Below are 21759 nucleotides of genomic sequence, written 5' to 3' on the forward strand. Positions count from 1 at the left end.
CACATGTTTGCTGTGTCCTCAACATGGCTTCTGGCAAACTGCAAACGGGACTTCTTATGGTTTTCTTTTAACAATGGCTTTCTCCTTGCCACTCTTCCATAAAGACCACATTTGTGTAGTGCACGACTAATTGTTGTCCTGTGGACAGTTTCCCCCACCTGAGCTGTGGCTCTCTGCATTTCATCCAGAGTCACCATGGGCCTCTTGGCTGCCTCTTGACGGCCTTGTATTGGCAGGTTTACTGTGGTGCCATACTCTTTCCATTTCCGGATGATGGATTGAACAGTGCTCCGTGAGATGTTCAAAGCTTGGGAAATCTTTTTATAACCTAAGCCTGCTTTAAACTTCTCCAAAACCATATTCCTAACCTGTCTGGTGTGTTCTTTGGACTTCATGATGCTGTTTGCTCCTTGATGCTGTTTGCGGGCCTTGAGTTTGACACATATGGTATATAGTATGTCACATAACTTATGTCGCTTTAAGTCATAAACTGATGCTGTATGATCTATGTTGTTTGAACCAGACAACCTTTCCAAACTAAGCCAGGCAGCCAGGGGAGCAGAGTAGTGCAAGGCAGAATAAAAAAGACCCCTCCAAACTGACTGATAGCAAAAGCGTTTATCGGCACCAGGAACAGCCAATCACATCCCAGGAAAAGCAGGATGTCAGTCATGCAGCAACACCAAACTGGAAACACTCAGATAAATAATAAATAAAGGTGATCAAACAAAAGTGTGTATGTGAAATACGGCAAATATATTTTTAACCAAGTAAAACTGCAAACATCAGTGTATTAAAGCTGAACATATATTTAATTGCAGGTTATTTTATGCAGTATTTATCCACATACCAATGACTGCTGAGACTGGCTCCAGCTCGCCCCGCGACCCAGAAGGATAAGCAGCTTAGAAGATGTGTGTGTGTGTGTATAGTACAATTTTGAGGAATTTGCATACTTCCATAAAACTTTTTTTTTTTTTAAATATGGTTGACTTGCAACTACCACTGCCATGTGGAGGCTGTACTATAACCCAGCTACACTATATTGCCAAAAGTATTCACATGTCTGCCTTCACACGCATATGAACATGAGTGACATCCCATTCTTAATCCATAGGATTTAATATGATGTCGGCCAACCCTTTGCAGCTCTTCACAGTCTCCGTTCTCATTCATCACAAAGGTGTTCTATCGCGTTAAGGTCAGGAATCTGTGCAGGCCAGTCAAGTTCTTCCACACCAAATTTTTCTTTATGACAGGAAGGGGCCGTCCCCAAACTGTTCCCATAAAGTTGGGAGCATGAAATTGTCCAAAATCTCTTGGTCTGCTGAAGTATTAAGAATTCCTTTCACTGGAACTAAGGGGCCGAGCCCAACTCCTGAAAAACAACCCCACACCATAATCCCTCCTCCATTAAACTTTACACTTGGCACAATGCAGTCAGAAACTGGCAACTGCCAAATCCAGACTCATCCATCAGATTGCCAGATGGAGAAGCGTGATTCGTCACGCTACAGTGGCAGCGCTTTACACCACTGCATTCAACACTTTGCATTGTGCTTGATGATGTAAGGCTTGGATGCAGCTGCTCGGCAGTGGAAACCCATTCCATGAAGCTCTCTACGCACTGTACTTGAGCTAATCTGAAGTTTGGAGGTCTGTAGTGATTGGCTCTGCAGAAAGTTGGCGACCTCTGCGCACTATGAGCCTCAGGATCCGCTGACCCACTCTGTCATGGCCATAAAAGTGATTGGAACACCTGAATTCAATGATTTAGATAGGTGAGTGAATATGTTTGGCAGTATAGTGTAGCTCTTGCTGTGTGTTATTTGCATGCTTTAAAATCTTGTTATATTACAGCCACCAAGAGGGTGAATTAAATTCCATGGTTTTTCCACATAACAGTAATTAAAATCACTCTTCATGATGACACTCCATTAATGTTTTCCAATTACTGATGTTGCAATGGCAATGTCAAAAGACTTGAATGTGTTTACCTACAAAAAATTTCCATTAATGTTAAACTATGGCCCTCTCTCCCCACAAGCAGTCATATTTGTGCTAAGATCTGACAAAGGCCAACATAAGATTTTTCAGAAACTCATATTACACTGGCCAGCCAGTTCATTTCATCAGCTTAATTTACCATAAAGGAGCACTGTGTAGTTCTACAATTACAGATTGTAGTCCATCTGTTTCACTGCATACTTTGCTAGCCCCCTTTTACCCTGTTCTTCAAAGGTCAGGACCCCCACAGAGCAGGTGGTGTGTTAGTGCGTGTCGTGCTGGTACAAGTGGATCAGACACAGCAGTGCTGCTGGAGTTGAAACACCTCAGTGTGTACTAGAAATAGTCCACCAACCAAAAATATTGATTGTATTGATTGTAATGTATTGTACAGCATTTATGTATTGTATTGCACTGCTGAGTTCCTTTGTCTCTTGGTATCAACAGGGACTTTTTGTTTCTAGCAGTATCTGAACTCTGGACTAGCTTTCTGTCTAACCTATTGGTAACTAATAAAGATACTTTCTCTAGATAGACAAAGCACTTTTTGTAAGTTGCTCTGGATAAGAGCATCTGCTAAATGCTGTAAATGTAAATGTAACAGCATTCTGTGACCACTGATGAAAGACTGGAGGTAACCCTACACAAACTGTGCAGCAACAGATGAGCTACCATTTCTGACTTTACATCTACAACGTAGACCTACAAGGTTGGTGTGTCTAATAGAGTGGACGTTGAGTTTTCTTAACTCCTATTTAACACAGTTTCCCATTGCCCACATATAGTTGTAATTCAACAACATTGCTACAGTATTTTATTTGGCAAGTTTTCTTCAGCATAAACACCTACAGTCTGCCGTGTCTGAGATTTTGTTTTTGCAACAAGAATACAAACACTAGTTACGATGAACTTGTTTTTATGCCAGTCACAGGTGCCAAAAACTATTACATTCTATTTTCACAGAACAGCAGAAAAGAGACATTGAAACAGGTTTTCATTGTAACTTTAATCAGGCCAATCTGAAAACCGTACTTCCCCACTTCCATCAGTATGTGAACTTTGCAACCAGAGGAAAGAACACGCTAGATCTGGCATACAGTAACATCAAAAAGGCATTCAAGGCAGTACCCCACCCCCACCTTGGCTCCTCAGACCATCTCTCTGTGATGCTAATTCCAGCATACAAGCCCCTGCTGATCAGGAAAAAAGCCACCATGAGGCAAGTGAGGGTCTGGCCTGCAGGAGCCTTGGAAAGACTACAAGACTGCTTAGAGTGCACGGACTGGAACATGTTCAAGGCAGCAACCACTGAAAATCATCACACACGGGTGTATGAATACACTGAGTCTGTGTCTGCATACATCCAGAAGTGCATGGAGGACGTGATTGAAATTAAAAACATCTTCACACAGGCCAACAAGAAATCTTGGATGACCAGTGAGGTACGCGCACCGCTTTCAAATCCGGTGATGTGGTAGCACTCAGAACAGCGAGAGCAAACCTGAACCAGGCCATAAGAGTTGCAAAACGTGCTCATGGTCAAAAAGTGCAAGATTTCTTCCAGAATCCATCGAACACAAGACAAATGTGGCAAGGCATTCAGACAATCACAGACGATAAAGTTACTCCTCCCCCCTGTGAAAATAACATCAACTTTCTCAACAAAATAAATAAATACTTTGGAAGATTTGAAGCACTGAATTCCACTCCTGTGGTGAAATCTACTCCTCGCCCTGAAGAGCAGATACTCTGCCTGGATAAGGCGGATGTCCGAAGAACCCTGGATAGAGTAAACACAGCGGGCCCCGACAACATACCCAGTCGGGTGCTTAAGGAACGTACTGATCAGCTGGCCGGGGCTCTCACGGACATCAACACCTTGCTGAAACAGGCTGTCGTACCAACATGCCTAAAATGCCACAATCATACTGGTGCTCAAAAAACCCACAATCTCCTCCCTCAATGATTACTGCCCTGTAGCACTCACCCCCATCATGGTGAAGTGTTTCGAGAGGCTGGTAAAGGACCACATTACCTCCAAACTCCCTTCTACATTTGACCCATACCAGTTTGCTTACCGCACCCTAATCGCTCCACAGAGAATGCCATCTCCTCTGCACATCACCTGAGCTTAGAACACCTGGAAGGAAAGAATACACATGTGTGCATGCTGTTTCTGGATTTAGCGTTTAACACAATCATTTCACAACATCTGATAAGCAAACTGGCCCCCCTTGGCTTCAGCACCCACCTGTGTAACTGGCTGCTGGACTTTCTTTTCACTGCTGTTCACCCTGATGACCCACAACTGCAGCACCAGGTCCACCACCAACCACATTGTGAAGTTTGCAGATGATACAACAGTAGTGGGCCTAATCCAGGGTGATAGTGACCTGCACTACAGAGAGGACGTGAACCATCTGGTTGACTGGTGTGAAACCAACAACCTGGTCCTGAATGTTGAGAAAACCAAAGAGATCATCGTTTAGTTCAGGAGGAGCCAACCCAACCACACACCACTCTTCATCAAGGACACAGCAGTGGAGATAGTCAGCAAAACAAAGTTCCTGGGGGACGTTCCACTTTGACCTGGTCCACCCGCACTGAAGATCTAGTCAAAAGAGCTCAGCAGCACCTGAGACGGATTTCCCCCTCCGATTCTCACCACCTTCTACAGAGGCACTGTAGAGAGTATACTGTCCAGCTGCATCTCTGCCTGGGCAGGAGCCTGCAGCGCTTCTGACTGGAAGTCCCTGCAGAGGGTGGTTAGGACAGCAGAGAAAATTATTGGGACTTCACTTCCTCCAATACAGGACATTGCAAAAACTCACTGTCTGACCAGAGCTAAGAACATAAATAGAGACCCCTCCCACCCACACCACGGACTGTTCTCGCTGCTGGCCTCTGGAAGGAGGTTCCGAAGCCTTCGAAGCAGAACAGCCAGGTTCAAAAACAGCTTCTTCCCACATGCCATTAGATTCTTTCTTTTTTTTTTGATTACCTCATATATGGGACCTATTTAAAAATTATATGTCTGCTGACATACATATGTTTACATATGCACAACACTTTGCACTACATTGTACTTCGCACTACATTGTATTACTTGTATTACCGATCTACTCTGAGCCAAGGCAACAAAATTTCGTTCTAATGCACAATGTATGGTGTTAATTTGAATGACAATAAAGTCTGCCTAAGTCTAAGTCTAAGGTTGTCCTGTAGGACATTTTGTCAGTTACCATGTTTCTTTAATATTTTTATCAGGAGTTAAAATAGTATTATGTACAGAGGAAGTGCTATGCTGTTGTAGGTATTGTCCTAAATTTGATATAAAGTGAAGTTTCATGATGATTAAACAGGTAAGATTTGGGATCATTCTCTAAATGCCCCCTGAGCACAATAATTTAAGCTGACCAATGGTTAGCTTTCACAATCATATGTTTCCATTGCAACAAGCAGAATGTGAATTGGGTGCATTTTCATATGTTGCGTCGAGGCAAACGTAAATAAAAGAAAGCAAACCACATTTATTGAGACACATCATGAGTCTTACAAGAAGTTCTAAATTCTGTCTGGTGCTGTAACACCTTTAGAGGGCAGCAATAAGTAATGTTTGTTTATTGGAGACTTGTACTTCAGTAGCTGCACACAATGATAAAAACAAAAAAGACAACATAGTTGTCAAATATCATTTAATTGTCAGCTAAAATGATCATGATAGGCCTACAGAAAAAGGACATTTCTGACATCAAACAAGTCTTGACTGATAAACTACATCTGAAGGAAATCTGTGTGATTGGTTCTCTAATTTTCTTCTTATTAATATAGTATAGGTCAGAAAAAGTTAATAGATAGTCAACAATTGCAGGAGATTTTAGCCTCGCTATCTGCTCTTGGTCATGCTTTGGGAGCAGAGCCAGGCTCTCTCTGTAATGAAACAATGACTTCCATCACATATAGCACAGTCATATTTAATTTTACACCAGAGTCTTACAGTGTAGTGTCCCCACAGGAGAGAATCTACTGCTCCACATAAATGTGTGTGTGTGGAGTGTAGAGGACCCTGTCTGTTTTGTATTCTCTCCAGATCACTGCAGTGCTGCCATGTGCGTTTGTCCTTGCGACACACCTCCCCTGTTCTTTCATTCTCTCACTGGCACACACATGCTAACACACACACACACACACACACACACACACACACACACACACACACACACACACACATTCAGTTTCACTATGCTCTATCAATCTCTTCCCTATATTTCCTTCCCCCGTCCTTAATCTATTAGAGTGCTTTGTGACAAAAAAATTGCTTCATAAGAGAAACGAGAAAGTCATGGGTCTCTCTGTCTTGCTCTGTCACACACATACATATCTTATTAATGAACACACACAAAAAACAGGTTTGCTTTAGTACAGTGTCATTACACTGGGTCTCACACACATACATACATGCATGCATACAAAAACAGAGTTTCCAAAACTAGAGAAAAACAGAACAACCAAGCAAGAACTGGTAGGTCACCAAAACTGTCACCTTCAGATATTTAAATCTTTCGTCTTCGAGGGGGAGGAGAAAATCAAGCTCCACACTTGCTTCAGAAATGAAAACATCCACAGGTATTCCGGTCCATGCTTCCACTGTGAGAAGACAACTTAGTGCTATGAGTCTGAAAGGATGTTTAGCTGCCAAGAAGCTGTTACTGAGAAAATGAAATAGAAAAATTTGCTAATCAAACAAAGATGCTGCTGGTGTCCTCAAGAACAACAGACTGACCACCCCAGAGTCCAGACCTCAACATCACTGAATGTGTTGAGGACTTTAAAATCACTGTGATGATCAGTTATTAATCTCAATGTTACTGAGCTCTGCTAAAGCCTGAGCAGACTGATAAATCAATGTGATGATCAGTTATTGATCTGTGTTACAGAGCTCTGCTAAAGCCTGAGTAGACTGATAAATCACTGTGATGATCAGTTATTAATCTCAGTGTTACTGAGCTCTGCTAAAGCCTGAGTAGACTGATAAATCACTGTGATGATTAGTTATTAATGTCAGTGTTACTGAGTTCTGCTAAAGCTTGAGTAGACTGATAAATCAATGTGATAATCAGTTATTAATCCAAATGTTACTGAGCTCTGCTAAAGCCTGAGTAGACTGATAAATCAATGTGATAATCAGTTATTAATCCAAATGTTACTGAGCTCTGCTAAAGCCTGAGTAGACTGATAAATAAATGTGATGATCAGCTATTATGTAATGATCAATTATTAATCTCTCTGTTAAGTCCTTTGATCAAATGAATGACCTTCAGTAGTGGACATGTTTGTGAGTGAAACGTTTAGACTGGTGTTGTACTGGACTCCTGCTTGGGGGATTGTGGGAATAGCAGTGGACTGAAGCAAGTAATGACAGAGAAAAGAAAAGTTGAGAATGTCAGAAGTTGATACACAAATTTTCCATGCCGCATACTAACAGAAGAATTACATGAAGAAAAACTAGCGAATAACTGTGAATTAAGTAAAAATTACAGCAGAGCTTTGTCAAATGTGTCTTATTAATATGTATTATTCTGAATATGTCACTTCTTATGTATTGTGACGAAATACATTACTGAATACATTCCGGACAGTTTATTCAGTATTCAGCAATGACCATTTTTCTTATGTATTTTGCCCAACTCTGTATGTAACAATATACATATTACATACCTATTAGTAACAAGGATTTTATAAGTATAACTTTGATCCTAACACTAACCTTTACCATGGTAATGAAAAAGAAACAGTATGGCCTTTCAATTTTAAAAATTAGCCTCTTTTTAAGTGGAGTTTATGTAAAAAGCACTTTCCTCAATCAGGATCATTTTTTGGTCCTGAAATTATAGGTTATGTCTGTCCTCTAATTTTCCTGCAAAGTCAGGACATTTTTGTCCAGAAAATGTACACACACACACACACACACACACACACACACACACACACACACTCTCTCTCTCTCTCAGAGGGTGGTCTCACAAATCGGCCTAGATAAAAAAAACACTTTGCATGTGTACTGAGCAGAAAGTCAAAGTGATGAATTCAGCATTCATTGTCCCTGCTGCTGCCAGCCTTAACAAGCAGATGGTCAAACATACACACACATACACACACTGCCCTTCCTAAAGAGAGCTGGCACAGAAGTTCAATCATGTCCTTCTGAGGTACAGAACAACATGCTCAAGCAACACTGTACTGATGCTACAATGCAGCCTCTTTTGCATGTGCTTTCATACGTGTTAACAATTTACCCAGCATGCATATAAGCATATTTGCGTGCATGTCTATGGTGCTTGTATGTATGTTTGTATATGTAAACATGCATATGCAAGTGTGCGTGTGTGGGTGTGTGCGTGTGTGTCTGTAAAAGTTAGGCGTGTTTAGTAGTAGCTAAACTGACTTTGACACCATTCACCCACAGCGAGTACACGGCTGTCCAAGCCTTTAACTGTCCTAGTGGAAAGACTCCAGGGAAAAAGTGGCTGCCCTCGTTCTGTCCTCTGATTGGAACACACACACACACACACACTCACACTCATCGACAGGCAGAAGAGTCTTGCACAGTAACACAGAGTCAGCATTAAAAGAGTGTGTGGGATAGGAGTAGACAAGAGGAGACAAGGAACAAAGGAAGCACGTTTAATGAGAGAAATGCAGCGTCTGATTGAGAGAGAGAGAGAGAGAGAGAGAGAGAGAGAGAGAGAGAGAGAGAGTGTCTTGATGGCATGTACTCAGAATATTTATCATGGCAGAAAATCAGCTATTAAATGTCTTCCCTGTAAAGGACATGTTATGCTATTTTCACTTAAAATCGACAAAATATAGAATCTGCCCCTGGGTGTTCAAACTTTTGCATTTTTTGCATTTTGCATATCTGCCAATGTCAGTGCAGATAAGCAACCATTTATAAAATGTAGATCATCTCCAAAAGTATAACTTTACACAACAACCTTCTCCTGTAAACCTTCATTACTTTTAATGTAAGGAAGCTGCTGAATTCCTTTCAAATAACTTTTGGCTTTTTCTTTTGGTCCAATCATCCTGATATTTGCAATCAATGTAAACAGGTCAACAGGTACATTTATATTATGTCAATAACTGAAAAAATGTAAAAAATGGAGAGGTTTTGTCCCAACAGCAGCAACATTAACATCACGCCTGCTCCCTAGAGTAGCATCACAGAGAACTAGCTTTGTTTTTATCAAGTTAAAAATGCAGGAAATTATTCAAATGCAGACATTAAGCACAGTAACCCAGCCTCTACATTCTGCTCTTTTACAGTACAATAAATATGTCATCAAAAGTTGGTTTGTGATGTTAATCTTTTTTTCTGCCAGTATCGAAATGATTATACTCACTGTAAGAACTGATAAGCACACACACACATTCATATACAGGGTGATTCAAAAGGACTCATCTGATTTCAAAATGCCATATTTTTACAACCGTGAGGCGCCTAGGAACCAATCACATACCAACTGAAAGACGAGGTCATAGAGTTTCTGTATTCTCCATTTCATTAAGAGTTAATCCATCACACATTTTATGGGCAGTGAAACTCCAACAGCTCAGAGCATTCGTCCTTGGTTCCACAACACTGGATGATGTTGAAAATTGCATTGAAAGAGCCGTGAGTACAGTGTGGTGTTCATGTTGGCTGTACAGCTGGAGGAGGTCGTATTGAGCAGTTGTAAAATTACATAACAAACTTTATGCTCATTTAAACCTAAATTACAATTTATTGCATGGTTCTGTAATGATTTACCAATGAAATAAATCATTTTGAAATTGGATGAATCTGTGTAACACATGTTCATGCTTTAGGAATACAGACATTTGCACAATGCCATATACAGTGCCACTGTAAGTAAAGTACAAGCTAAAAAATTACTCAAAGGGGAATTCCAATAATTTAGCTACTTAAAGCAGAATTCCTGCCTCAACAAAGTCATTCAGAGTGGTTTGGTGTGAAAAGGTTCATTGTAGAGAAATGTACTCAGAGTTACAGTGGTGCTGATAGGAACCAGGGGCCAATATGTGTAAATTTTCTTTACTATGCAATACCACCACTAAACCTACACATCTTCTGAGTCTTTATAGGTAACAGTGGTTGACAGTGGTTAAATTGCGGTTAATCTGAAAAAAATGTTTTCTTTGGGGATTATTTTGCCTTATAATGCCCTACATGTACCTCTTGACCATTAATTGCTTAAAAACAGTTTAGATCAAATTCTTATCTCCAAACTATTGTTAAATAATTTTTAGGTATCAAGCAGTGCATTCACAAGCATTTCATGTAAATATTTTGTGTGATGTAGCTTTTAGAGGCATTAATCACTTTATGTCATCAACACTGTGAACAATTCTGACTTGCTAAGTATCTCTAGAACAGACCACTGGATGATTGATACTCATACTGAAAAACTGACATTAGGAGGTCTAAGCTTGATACAAGACACATCAGCCACTTCAATACAACATACTGCAATGTATGGTATGCTTATTTATCTTGATTGTATGTGTTTTATGCAATCTTTATTTTATTAGAATATTAGGAAAGTCACAATGTTTAATATTAGATTTTTAACAGATTTGCTTCTAAGTTGCAAAGGTCTCTGAACAAAGGTGTCCTCTGATCATTATGGCTAGATTTCCTTCTGCACGTGCTCTTTAGATAGACAATAACTCAAAAGCAAGATACATTATAGATTGCAATTTTAATAAGATTATCAGGAAACTGCAGGGGAGTACAATGTGAAACAATCCTCGTCAGCACTGTGTGTGTGTGTGAGGATGAGAGAGACAGTAGGGTGTGATGTCGCCTCTGAGACGCTGCTCAGCAGGATATGATCTCATCTCTACAGGAAGTACCAATCACTTCAGAGATGAAATTACCCAGCAGCCCCCAGCTCATGTTCCCAGTGGAGCCGACACTGGATCACACATACACACACACACACACACACACACACATACACACGGACACCTGTGTCAGGGAAAACCAAAACGCGGTTCACCTGTTTCAAAAACACCGGCGCCAACCGTTCATGATTGAGAGGCGCTGGAGAGCCAATATGTCCTCATGGTAAAGGGCAACATGACATTTTTTACAAGTCAGGACCTTTTCTTTTTCCACAAATTCAACTCTTTTGTGGAAAAACTAAAGGAACAGAAAGACCGCCTTTCAGATACTTTGGTTGGTGAGGTTAGGGTTTGGTGTAGAGGTAGGTGTAGTAAAACTTTGCTACAGTAATATAGAAGTCCTCACAAGTATAGTAAGACCAGATTGTGTGTGTGTGTTTGTGTGTGTGTGTGTGTGTGTGTGTGTGTGTGTGTGTGTGAATGTTTTTGAGCAGATAAATGAGAGACCCTGCCCATGGCGCTCATGAAGGTTCTTTGTACTGAGATTATATAGATATACAATAAATCACTTACATCATAAATCTCACCAGCTACAACATATGTGCTAATATTTTGCCACATAAAATGCATTAGCCCATAGATCAAGGTCAAACTCAATCACTAAAAGGGCCATATTAAAAAATCTCAACAAATCTGTGGGCCAGAAAAAAATTATTTCAATTTAAATGAATGTGCTATTACACAAACTCCCATTGTTTATTCAAAATATGTGAAAGCTTCTACAGTAAAATACAGGCACTTGTAGTAGACCTTGAAATATTACATGGACAATTATTCAAAATTTAAATGTCCCCAGGTGTTCGGTCTTTTAAACCTACCTATTTGCTTGAACTAGACACCTGGCATCCTTTCTTTGCTTCATTTATACTTGGGCTCAGTGTCTGAGCTGCTGAGTGAATGGTAAGTGTTTATATTGGTTGAACTGCAGCTGAAATGCAGCTGGAGTGTTTGGTGATATGACTGGTGTGGAGTTGCATTCAACTGAGTAGAATTGAGAGGTAACTGCTGTCCCATAGACAGTTGTTGGGGTAGGAGAGTCGGAGCACATTGTTGCATGCTGGGGACTGTAGCGCAGGCCAGATAGGATTATGTCGTGTGCCTGATCTGGCCCGTGGGACTTGTGTTTGACTCATGGACCACAGAACGAAGCTTCTAGTGCCCCCATAGACCCTGTGAAAAAGCACCTATGAAGAACATGCCAATACATTTAGATTCCAGTTTCTTCTTAGAGCTTCATAAGACCTGTTGGCACCTTGATATGTTGTAATTTCACTATTTGATTGTTCATATTTAAAGAACTATATTTTAAAAAATTAAGCCTGACACAATTATCACTTAATCGCCTAATTTCAAGTTTTTGAGATGATTGCAGTTATTTGATATTGATGGAAATAATGTGCAACCACTTTATGACATTAAATCTAGCTAACTGCAGGAAAGGAAAAACAATGCCAAATAAAAAGACTTTGGGTGAAAGAAACGTGAAGCTTCATGTTTGACAGCATTTTAACACAGCAAGTCCACTGAGAACATTTCATTCATTAGATCACTGTCACAGAGCCTCAATAATTTAAGTCAATTATGGCTTCAGTCTGAAAGATTCTGGCTCCTCCCTAACTCCACCCCCCTATCACTATACACACCTGTGTCTTGTTAAGTCATCGATATAATAATCAGTCGCTGTTGTGTATCTTATAACTTTACATAGACTTGCTAGTCTGTTAATCCACATTCTCTTGTTTCCATGTTTCTCCAGACAGCACTCTATCAAAACTGAGAAAAACTAAAAACAACTGCTAGAACTGTTACAGCAGTGCTGCTATTCACTGTGAGAATGTAGTTGGCCAGTGTAAAATGATCAGTCAGGTAAAAGACATACAAAAGTATCAGGTCAAAAAACTACTAAAAACACTAACGACAACTGTTAGAACTGTTACAGCAATGCTGTTGTTCACTATGAGGACGTAGATGGTCAGTGTCTTGATACTCTCAAGGGAAATGGTGGGAAAACTCTCAGTCTATCACTTCAACGTTCATTCTCTCTTCTCTTTCTCTCCCTTCACTCCTCTCACACTATTTTGGGCTCAACAGATCTATCTCACAACACTTGAGGCACGAGTGAGTCACATTTTTCACAAATGTGTGCATGTGTATGCGTATGTGTGCGTGTGTATCGCCGCATGTGCATATGAGTATGTACAGTTGGCTGAGTGTGTGAATTTAGCAGATGGTCAACTTTATTCCAGTGCAAGTTCTATTAAACAAATACCATAAATAAAAGCAGAAAACTCAAAGAAGAAACTCAGAAACACGCTACTCTAAAACCAAATGTCTCTGCGGTGAGAGCAGAAAGCAGAGAGAGTTAAAAGAAGTGCAGATTACAGGGGAGTAAACCTCTGACCTTACAATGATTTAGTCAGATTTATTTAGATCACTTAAAAATGTTCCAAAGCATCAGGAAATCTCAAAACTTACCACAAATCGATTTGACTATTGTGATATTATTCACAATTACTTTCAAAACCTGTGACTTACGTAGGCATTCATGGACTACAGACAACAAAAAAAATCCATTACAATCATTTTGTATGACCAGAGGCCATATTACAGAAACAACTCTGAAATTTTATCCGTTTAGCCACCAAGACGACGACTTCATTTAGGACTGAATTCAGGACAGTGGCTATTATAGTCCTAACTTCACAATCAGTTCCTAACTCAAGATAAGAAAGTTTTCTCCAAATACTGTCCTAATGTAAGGACAACTCCAGCAGTGTCCTAACTTCTTGTCACGATTGGCCCCTCCCAGTCCTGTCCATGTGTTCGTGTTTGTGTTTTTCGTCTAGTCCATGTTTTCTGTTTAGATCCCCAGTCCGGCCCCTTGTTTGTGACTCTGCCCCTGATTGTTCCCTCCTGTTTTCCACCTGTCACTGATTATCCTTGTTTCGTATTTAAGCCCTGTGTTTGCCCCTTGTGTTTGCATGTACTGAATGTATGAGCTGTTTGATTTGCTTGAATGTTCTGTTGGAAGTGTTTGGATTTGTGTTCCATGGTTGTATTTCGTCATGTCTGTCCCCCATTCGATCCGTGTTGGCTATATGAACTTGGACTGTTCAGACTACGACCCTGGATTAGCCCAAAATAAATCTGGCTTTACTCAGCACGCCTCCTCGCTCCACGTTACACTTCTGCTTTAATCTTTTATTTTGATTGTTTATCATTCTACTAAACTTCACTAAAACTACTATAATTGTGTTACATTTATTCATTTTGCAAAACAGTGGTTGCACCTTTTTTTACTGGTGTTGGAACCAATACACTGTTAAAAAGAACAGATGAAGGTTCTTCAATGGTTCTTTAGTAAAGACAATGGTTCTGTTTAGAACTTAGAACTAATTCTACATATAATCATTTCATGTTTAAAAAGTTCTTTATGACAAAAAACACTATTATTACAATGCAGCTAATTAAACAGCAGTAAAACCACAAAGAACAGCCTGAAAACAGCAACAGTCAAACTGCATTAACAGTAGGATTTTAAGTAGCGAAAGCAATCAGAAATACTTCTTGTTTTCCATGCGCGTTGCGTTTCACTCACAAGCTCTGTCAAGTCCAGATTTGCAGTTTCACAAAAATGTCAGTTATTCTGAAGGTGCGCAGTGTGTTTTCTGTTTGGATTTCTTTTTAAAATGATCACGAAAAAAAGTTTGAAAAAATAAAACAAAAATCAAATCATCATATAAATGTACACTGCTCAAAAAAATAAAGGGAACACTCAAATAACACATCCTAGATCTGAATGAATGAAATATTCTCATTGAATACGTTGTTCTGTACAAAGTTGAATGTGCTGACAACAAAATCACACAAAAATCATCAATGGAAATCAAATTTATTAACCAATGGAGGCCTGGATTTGGAGTCACACACAAAATTAAAGTGGAAAAACACACTACAGGCTGATCCAACTTTGATGTAATGTCCTTAAAACAAGTCAAAATGAGGCTCAGTATTGTGTGTGGCCTCCACATGCCTGTATAACCTCCCTACAACGTCTGGGCATGCTACTGATGAGGTGGCGGATGGTCTCCTGAGGGGTCTCCTCCCAGACCTGAACTAAAGCATCCGTCAACTCCTGGACAGTCTGTGGTGCAACATGACGTTGGTGGATGGAGCGAGACATGATGTCCCAGATGTGCTCAATCGGATTCAGGTCTGGGGAACAGACGGGCCAGTCCATAGCTTCAATGCCTTCATCTTGCAGGAACTGCTGACACACCCCAGCCACATGAGGTCTAGCACTGTCCTGGATTAGGAGGAACCCAGGGCCAACTGCACCAGCATATGGTCTCACAAGGGGTCTGAGGATCTCATCTCAGTACTTAATGGCAGTCAGGCTACCTCTGGCAAGCACATGGCATTTCTCAAAAGAAATGCCACCCCACACCATTACTGACCCACTGCCAAACTAGTCATGCTGAAGGATGTTGCAGGCAGCAGATCGCTCTCCACGGCGTCTCCAGACTCTGTCACGTCTGTCACATGTGCTCAGTGTGAAATTTGCCAATCCTGGTGTTCTCTGGCAAATGCCAAGCGTCCTGCACAGCGTTGGGCTGTGAGCACAACCCCCCTCTGTGGACGTCGGGCCCTCATACCATCCTCATGGAGTCATTTTCTAACCGTTTGTGCAGACACATGCACATTTGTGGCCTGCTGGAGGTCATTTTGCAGGGCTCTGGCAGTGCTCCTCCTGTTCCTCCTTGCACAAAGGCGGAGGTAGCGGTCCTGCTGCTGGGTTGTTGCTCTCCTACGGCCTCCTCCACGTCTCCTGGTGTACTGGCCTGTCTTCTGGTAGTGCCTCCAGCCTCTGGACACTACGCTGACAGACACAGCAAACCTTCTTGCCACAGCTCGCATTGATGTGCCATCCTGGATGAGCTGCACTACCTGAGCCACTTGTGTGGGTTGTAGAGTCCGTCTCATGCTACCACGAGTGTGAAAGCACCACCAACATTCAAAAGTGACCAAAACATCAGCCAGAAAGCAGAAAGGTACTGAGAAGTGGTCTGTAGTCCCCACCTGCAGAACCACTCCTTTATTGAGTGTGTCTTGCTAATTGCCAGTAATTTCCACCTGTTGTCTATTTCATTTGCACAACAGCTGTGAAATTGACTGTCAGTCAGTGTTGCTTCCTAAGTGGACAGTTTGATTTCACAGAAGTTTGATTTACTTGGAGTTATATTGTGTTGTTTAAGTGTTCCCTTTATTTTTTTGAGCAGTGTATATTGATCTAAGTTCTGAATAGCTGGCATCCCTTTCTGTTTTTGAAAGCAGCAGAGCAGCAAGAAAGTAAACACAGCTACACACCCTGACCACGGCAACAATGCGGCAACAATACATACCTATGTCAGACTTAGATATACATAACTTAGACTTAGATTTTACGTCATTTTTTGTTGAGTGATGCTTCTCGCATGGACCATAAATGGGCTTTTACATGACATCATATCCAGAGCTGAGACTGTAGGGCTGAAAATGTAATACTGCGGGTCTGCAGCTAGACCCTTCTCCTCACAAGAGTAACTTTTTTTTATTTTAATTGTACTTTTGCTTTGATATATGTATTTTTTTACATCAGTTCTTCTGTTTCAGAGTAACAACATATACTTGCTCAAATATAAGCAAAACCATTACGTTTCTCTGAACTGTTAGCCTGTATATCTTATCCATCTTACTGCAATAAAAGGACTGATGTAATGAATACCTGAATAGTGATTTCAGTATTCGAACACTAACACCTCCAACAGCTACATTTCCTTACATTTCAGGCATTTGGCAGACACTCTTCTCCAGAGTGACTTACAATTTAATCATTTTACACAGGTAGATGAAGGTACTGTTAGGAGTCTTGCCCAAGGACTTTTACTGGTATAGTGTAGAGTGCTTATTCAGGCAGGGGATTAAACCCCAGAAAACCCGAGTACCGGTGCACATCACTACTCTGTATGCCAATGGTTTGCACAGGGAATTGCAGTGATTTCTGGCTTTCCGTTGTATGCAAAAGTTTGCACAACCCTAGACAAATGAAATGTTCTGTTGATTTTCTAAGTGAAAATAAGTGAACACATCCTCTACATAGAACACACTGCACATTTAAATGTACAATTATTGTTTATTTGCTTAAATTAACATAATGGGAAAAATAAAACATGTCCTGTGCAAAAGTTCCACATTTTATGTTATGTTTTCCCAATATGATAAACTCAACAAATAAACAGAACCGTGATCCTAAATTCCTAGAAAATTCCATATTTAAGTTTCTTACTGTAACTTGAAAAATGTCATTTTAACAGCGGTGTTCAAACTTTGGAATGCAACTGTATATTCACACAATCCCTCACCCCTCAGAGGGCTCATCTAACACACTTCACTTGAGCTAATAAAGTAATGGAATGGCCCTTGAGACGGCATTAGGGATTCCCCCAAGGGGAAATGGCGAGGCCAGATGGACGAGGATATAAAAGCGGTATTGAAACAGGCGGTAGCTCTATTCCCAGGACAAGGCTGAGCTGAGCTTCTGGAAAACAGATCTTGAAGAATGGACATATAAAAGACAATTATTATACATGCCACACAAGAGAACACTTGCAGTCTGGGGGCAAAAGGGCAGGAGCTCAAGCCCTCCCTGGAGTCTATCTATGTTATAAAATTGATTTTCCAAAATGAATGCAGTTGAATAGCCACCTTCAGACTCATGCCTCATGCTAAATCGATGTATTTTTACCCTCCTCGTGGATTCAAGATGCAAGATGTGTGATGAGAGATGGTCACTGGAGGCACAGTGTGGAGTTTGTCTGATTGCAGGTGAAACCTGTTAGCTGCACTCTTACACAGAGCTCTCACTCTCCTTCACTGAACAGTGACCTCACTGGATGACGTTAGATAAGACAGCACTGCTGCAGGAAAAGATGAAGCAGCATAGCATAGAGCCTGACACGTGCACCGACTGGCTAAATCCTGCAGCAGAACAGGTACGCTGCGCTGTGATTGGCTGCGTCCCTGAGCAGAATAAAGACACTGCACTGCTACTGGCTCTGAATGTGAAGAGAACTGCTGTACTGCCTTATGACTGGCTGTCTTCCTGAGCCGAACAGACAAGCCATGATGTGATTGGTTCCGTCCCCGTCTGTCAGCGTAATCACCTTCAGAGCTCTAACACTGTACCCGGGCCAGTAATGTATGTGTGTGAGGGTCTAAGTGTATGTGTGTGGCCTCAGGGCTAAAAACTGTTGCAAAAATAATCTCAGAAGACTGCAGAATTAGAGCTGACCTGAGATCAGGATTAGAAACCAGGACTCTGAGTACACTGAGCACACATATATCCACAGGCACACAAATTACTGACTGCTACATATACAGATGCATGCAAATGTCTAAATACCCCTGGTAAAATGATACATTTCAGTCTTGAAAAGAAGTTAACTAATTCTCTAGAGTAAACAAACTTAAATATGCCAATTTTCTGCAACCTTTACAACACAATTTCTATTTATTTGCTGAACTTAAAGCATGGAAAAGTTTTTTAATAAAACACTGTTATAGTTTCAAAACATAAAGTTCACCCCCCCCCCCCCCCCCCCCAAATAGTCCACACATGAAAACAAAGCCACAAAAACAGCCCAATTTGAATTCACTGTTTTTCTGATGTCACAAAAATCGTCACATTTGCATATATCTACCTATTCAGCCTGCAGCAGTTTAGCCCCACCCATTCACATGGAATTTAAAGGAGTGTTTCAGCTCAGAGTGCTTATTTAAACAAGGCATAATACAGGGCAGCAAACTGTTTTACATACAACAGGCTTAAAAGCACAGCGACATAAACAGCCTGTGCTTCTAATGGATAAAGAGAGCTTAGGAAAAAAAAATATTCATGATAATAAATCATAATCATCCAACCATGCAAACCGTCTAAGTCAGACGTCAGATGAAGTTCAGATGAAAACAATATTAAAAGCAAGAGAAATGTAAGATTAACTGGCCTTTAATAACTTTGGGGAAAAAAAGTCAAACACACAATATTAAATGTGCTGTAGCTTTAACACCGGCCACATTTTAGTTATTTATTTATTTTTTCAATATGATAAACTTAGCAAATAAACAGTAACTGTATTAAATTATGTAGAAGTGTGTTCTTTAACACTGACTTATTACCCCCAAAAAGATACTGAAAAATATGTCTATTTGTATGGTAATTAAGACTAGAATGAATATCGGAGGATGTTCAATAAATTTGAAATGTGAAAACGATAAAGCCAATACTCATTCATGAAACCATGTACGTCAGTGGGGCTGACATAAAACAGCACTTTACAGCAGTGGTGACCAACCCTCCTCCTGGAGATTCACCTTCCTGCAGAGTTCATTTCCAACCTGCAGCCAACATGCTGCCCTAACTGATCTAACACTAAGGCTTCTGATCCAGCCAATCAAGAACTTCTGAGGGAGGTGATTATCTGGAGCAGGTGTGGTAGACTGTCGTTGAAACTAGGCTCTGCAGGAAGGTAGATCGCTAGGACCAGGTCTGGTGACCACTGTTTACAGGTTTCTAATACTTTCATTCTCAAAATCACCCTTAAGAAATCTTAAGTGTTTTTTCAGGTGTCTGTCTGATGGAACAGATATGCTTCAGTCATGTAAGGCAGGTAATGCTCACTTGCCCCACACAGTGTGATCCTCTGATTTAAAAAAGACTTATAAAACTGGTTCAAAAACCAGAAACCAGAAATCAGAATTGGCCATCAAAGTCACAAAAGCTACTTTCAAGGTCACTGAGTGCATTTCCAAGCACTTATTTGATCATAATCTATTTTCTGTGGTTATCTAATTCAATCATGTCATGTAAACAGCATATTTCTTATATCACAGTCAGGAAATCTGATTTAAAAACAACGAAGAGTGCTGAATTTGAGCTCAATAAACAGATTCCTCCTTCCTGCACGTGTACACTTACTCAGATTTCTTTCGGATTTCTCAGTCTCTGTAAACTATGTAAATCCAACTGAGAAATGTGAAAACAGACTGCGGTACCACAAATAGCAGACAGCGTTCAACACGGCACCAGCAAGATAGCAACAAACACTTGGAGTGACGGTAAAATCAAATACATTCTTGACGAAATGAAGGATTTAAATATGTTGCAGCTGTATTTCCCCCACTGTGGGATTAATAAAGGATTACCTTACCTTAACTTAATCTTCATCTTCTGATGATGTATGTTTATATAGTGGTGCAATGTTTTTAAAAAAAATTGTAGCATGAAGTTTGAGTTTTATGTTAACGTCTTTTTCTGTGAGTTTATTGGCTGGTTGCAAAGCAGAAATCTGATAACTGCCTGACTAATGTAGACCTGGAGTTTTCCACTGTTTGATTAACCAAGTGCATGTAAACATGCCGATCAGATTACTCACAAAATCTGATTTTCTGTCATCGGATTATTAAGTGCATGTAAACGCACTCACTGTGACTTTCAATACTTAAAGAAAAGAAAATAATAAGATAAAATAAAATAAAATGTATTTGCTTTACAGAGTCTCTGAACTTTTCTTAATGAATATTAAAAATAATATATCGCTGCTGTCGGAACAAAACCTCATATCTCCAAAATGGTAACTTTACAGGAGAAGGAAAAAACCTACTTCACTTTTAATGTAAGTCAAGGGAACCAGAGTTTTTTACAAGTCATTTTGTGTCATTTCATTTGGTCTAATTATCATGAAATTTACACACAACGTAAAGGGCAACAGACATTTTCAAATTATGTCAAGAACTGAAAAATGGACAAAAATTGAGTTACGAGGTTTTGTTCCGACAGCAATGATATGACAGAATATTCAGAAGGAAAAAATATGAGAACAACTGCATCCGTAAGGCTCCATCTGTCATGTTCACTCAAAATAAAAGGCAGTTAGTGTTTTAAATGGTGTAAAACGAAAAACACAAAGTTGTGAGAGTATGTGTCTTAGTTTATGTACATGCAAGTTGTGTGTGTGTGCTTCAGAAGTATTCTCTCCTTCTGTCTCCTTCTGTCTGACTAGATCAGAATGGACTTGCTGCTCTGGTGTCAGTGGGTTTTCCGACAGAGACGAAATGTCCCCGACATAAAAAAAAGGCAAAGTCAAACAAAAACTTGTCCAAAGCAGTTTGGTTAATATGGCTACTATATATAGGGCCCTGGCAGCGCATCGATATGGCCCTATCCAGTGAGGTGAGCCGTTCTCAGTCTGCGAGGGACACCACGTCCCGGACTGGACCCAAGAACTGTCGATGGAAGCAACATACAGGCCAAGACTGACCACAGAGGTTCATTTATATCCATCACAGCCAGTGCTGCTTATCAGCAAAGACTGGACAAAGAGGACAGCCAGGCGTGACCTTCTCTCAGAGGTGTAAACACCATCCAAGGTGATACAGTAGCAGACAGTGGTCAGTGTGGACTGCATACTTAAGGATGAGTAAGAAAGACCAATTAACATGACCTCTACAGTACGTTAACATGCCTAACGTGCATGAAACGGTTCCCTAATCACTAAAACCTATGTTCAGAAATTTGAACCACCATTGAGTGTACTGGTTCTTCTACAGTATGTTTATAAACACCAGTACAAAATTGCAAAACCCCAAAATAGTGCACTATATAGTGCATAGGGCACAGTTTGGGACACAGCACAGTTTAGGACACTATCTACAGCTAATGAAGCTATACTAATTTCTACTACTAGTTCC

The 21759-nt window shown here is 40.4% G+C and overlaps 1 protein-coding gene across 12 annotated transcripts in view; it reads right to left on the bottom strand.

Moving 5' to 3' along the window:
• kcnc3b (potassium voltage-gated channel, Shaw-related subfamily, member 3b) overlaps positions 1-21759 on the bottom strand; it is a 105236-nt gene that overhangs the window by 54002 nt on the left and 29475 nt on the right. The gene's annotated exons all lie outside the window — the stretch shown is intronic.

The sequence above is a fragment of the Pygocentrus nattereri genome, chromosome 3 (genome assembly GCF_015220715.1).
Source record: "Pygocentrus nattereri isolate fPygNat1 chromosome 3, fPygNat1.pri, whole genome shotgun sequence".
In the NCBI taxonomy this organism is placed as follows: Eukaryota; Metazoa; Chordata; class Actinopteri; order Characiformes; family Serrasalmidae; genus Pygocentrus; species Pygocentrus nattereri.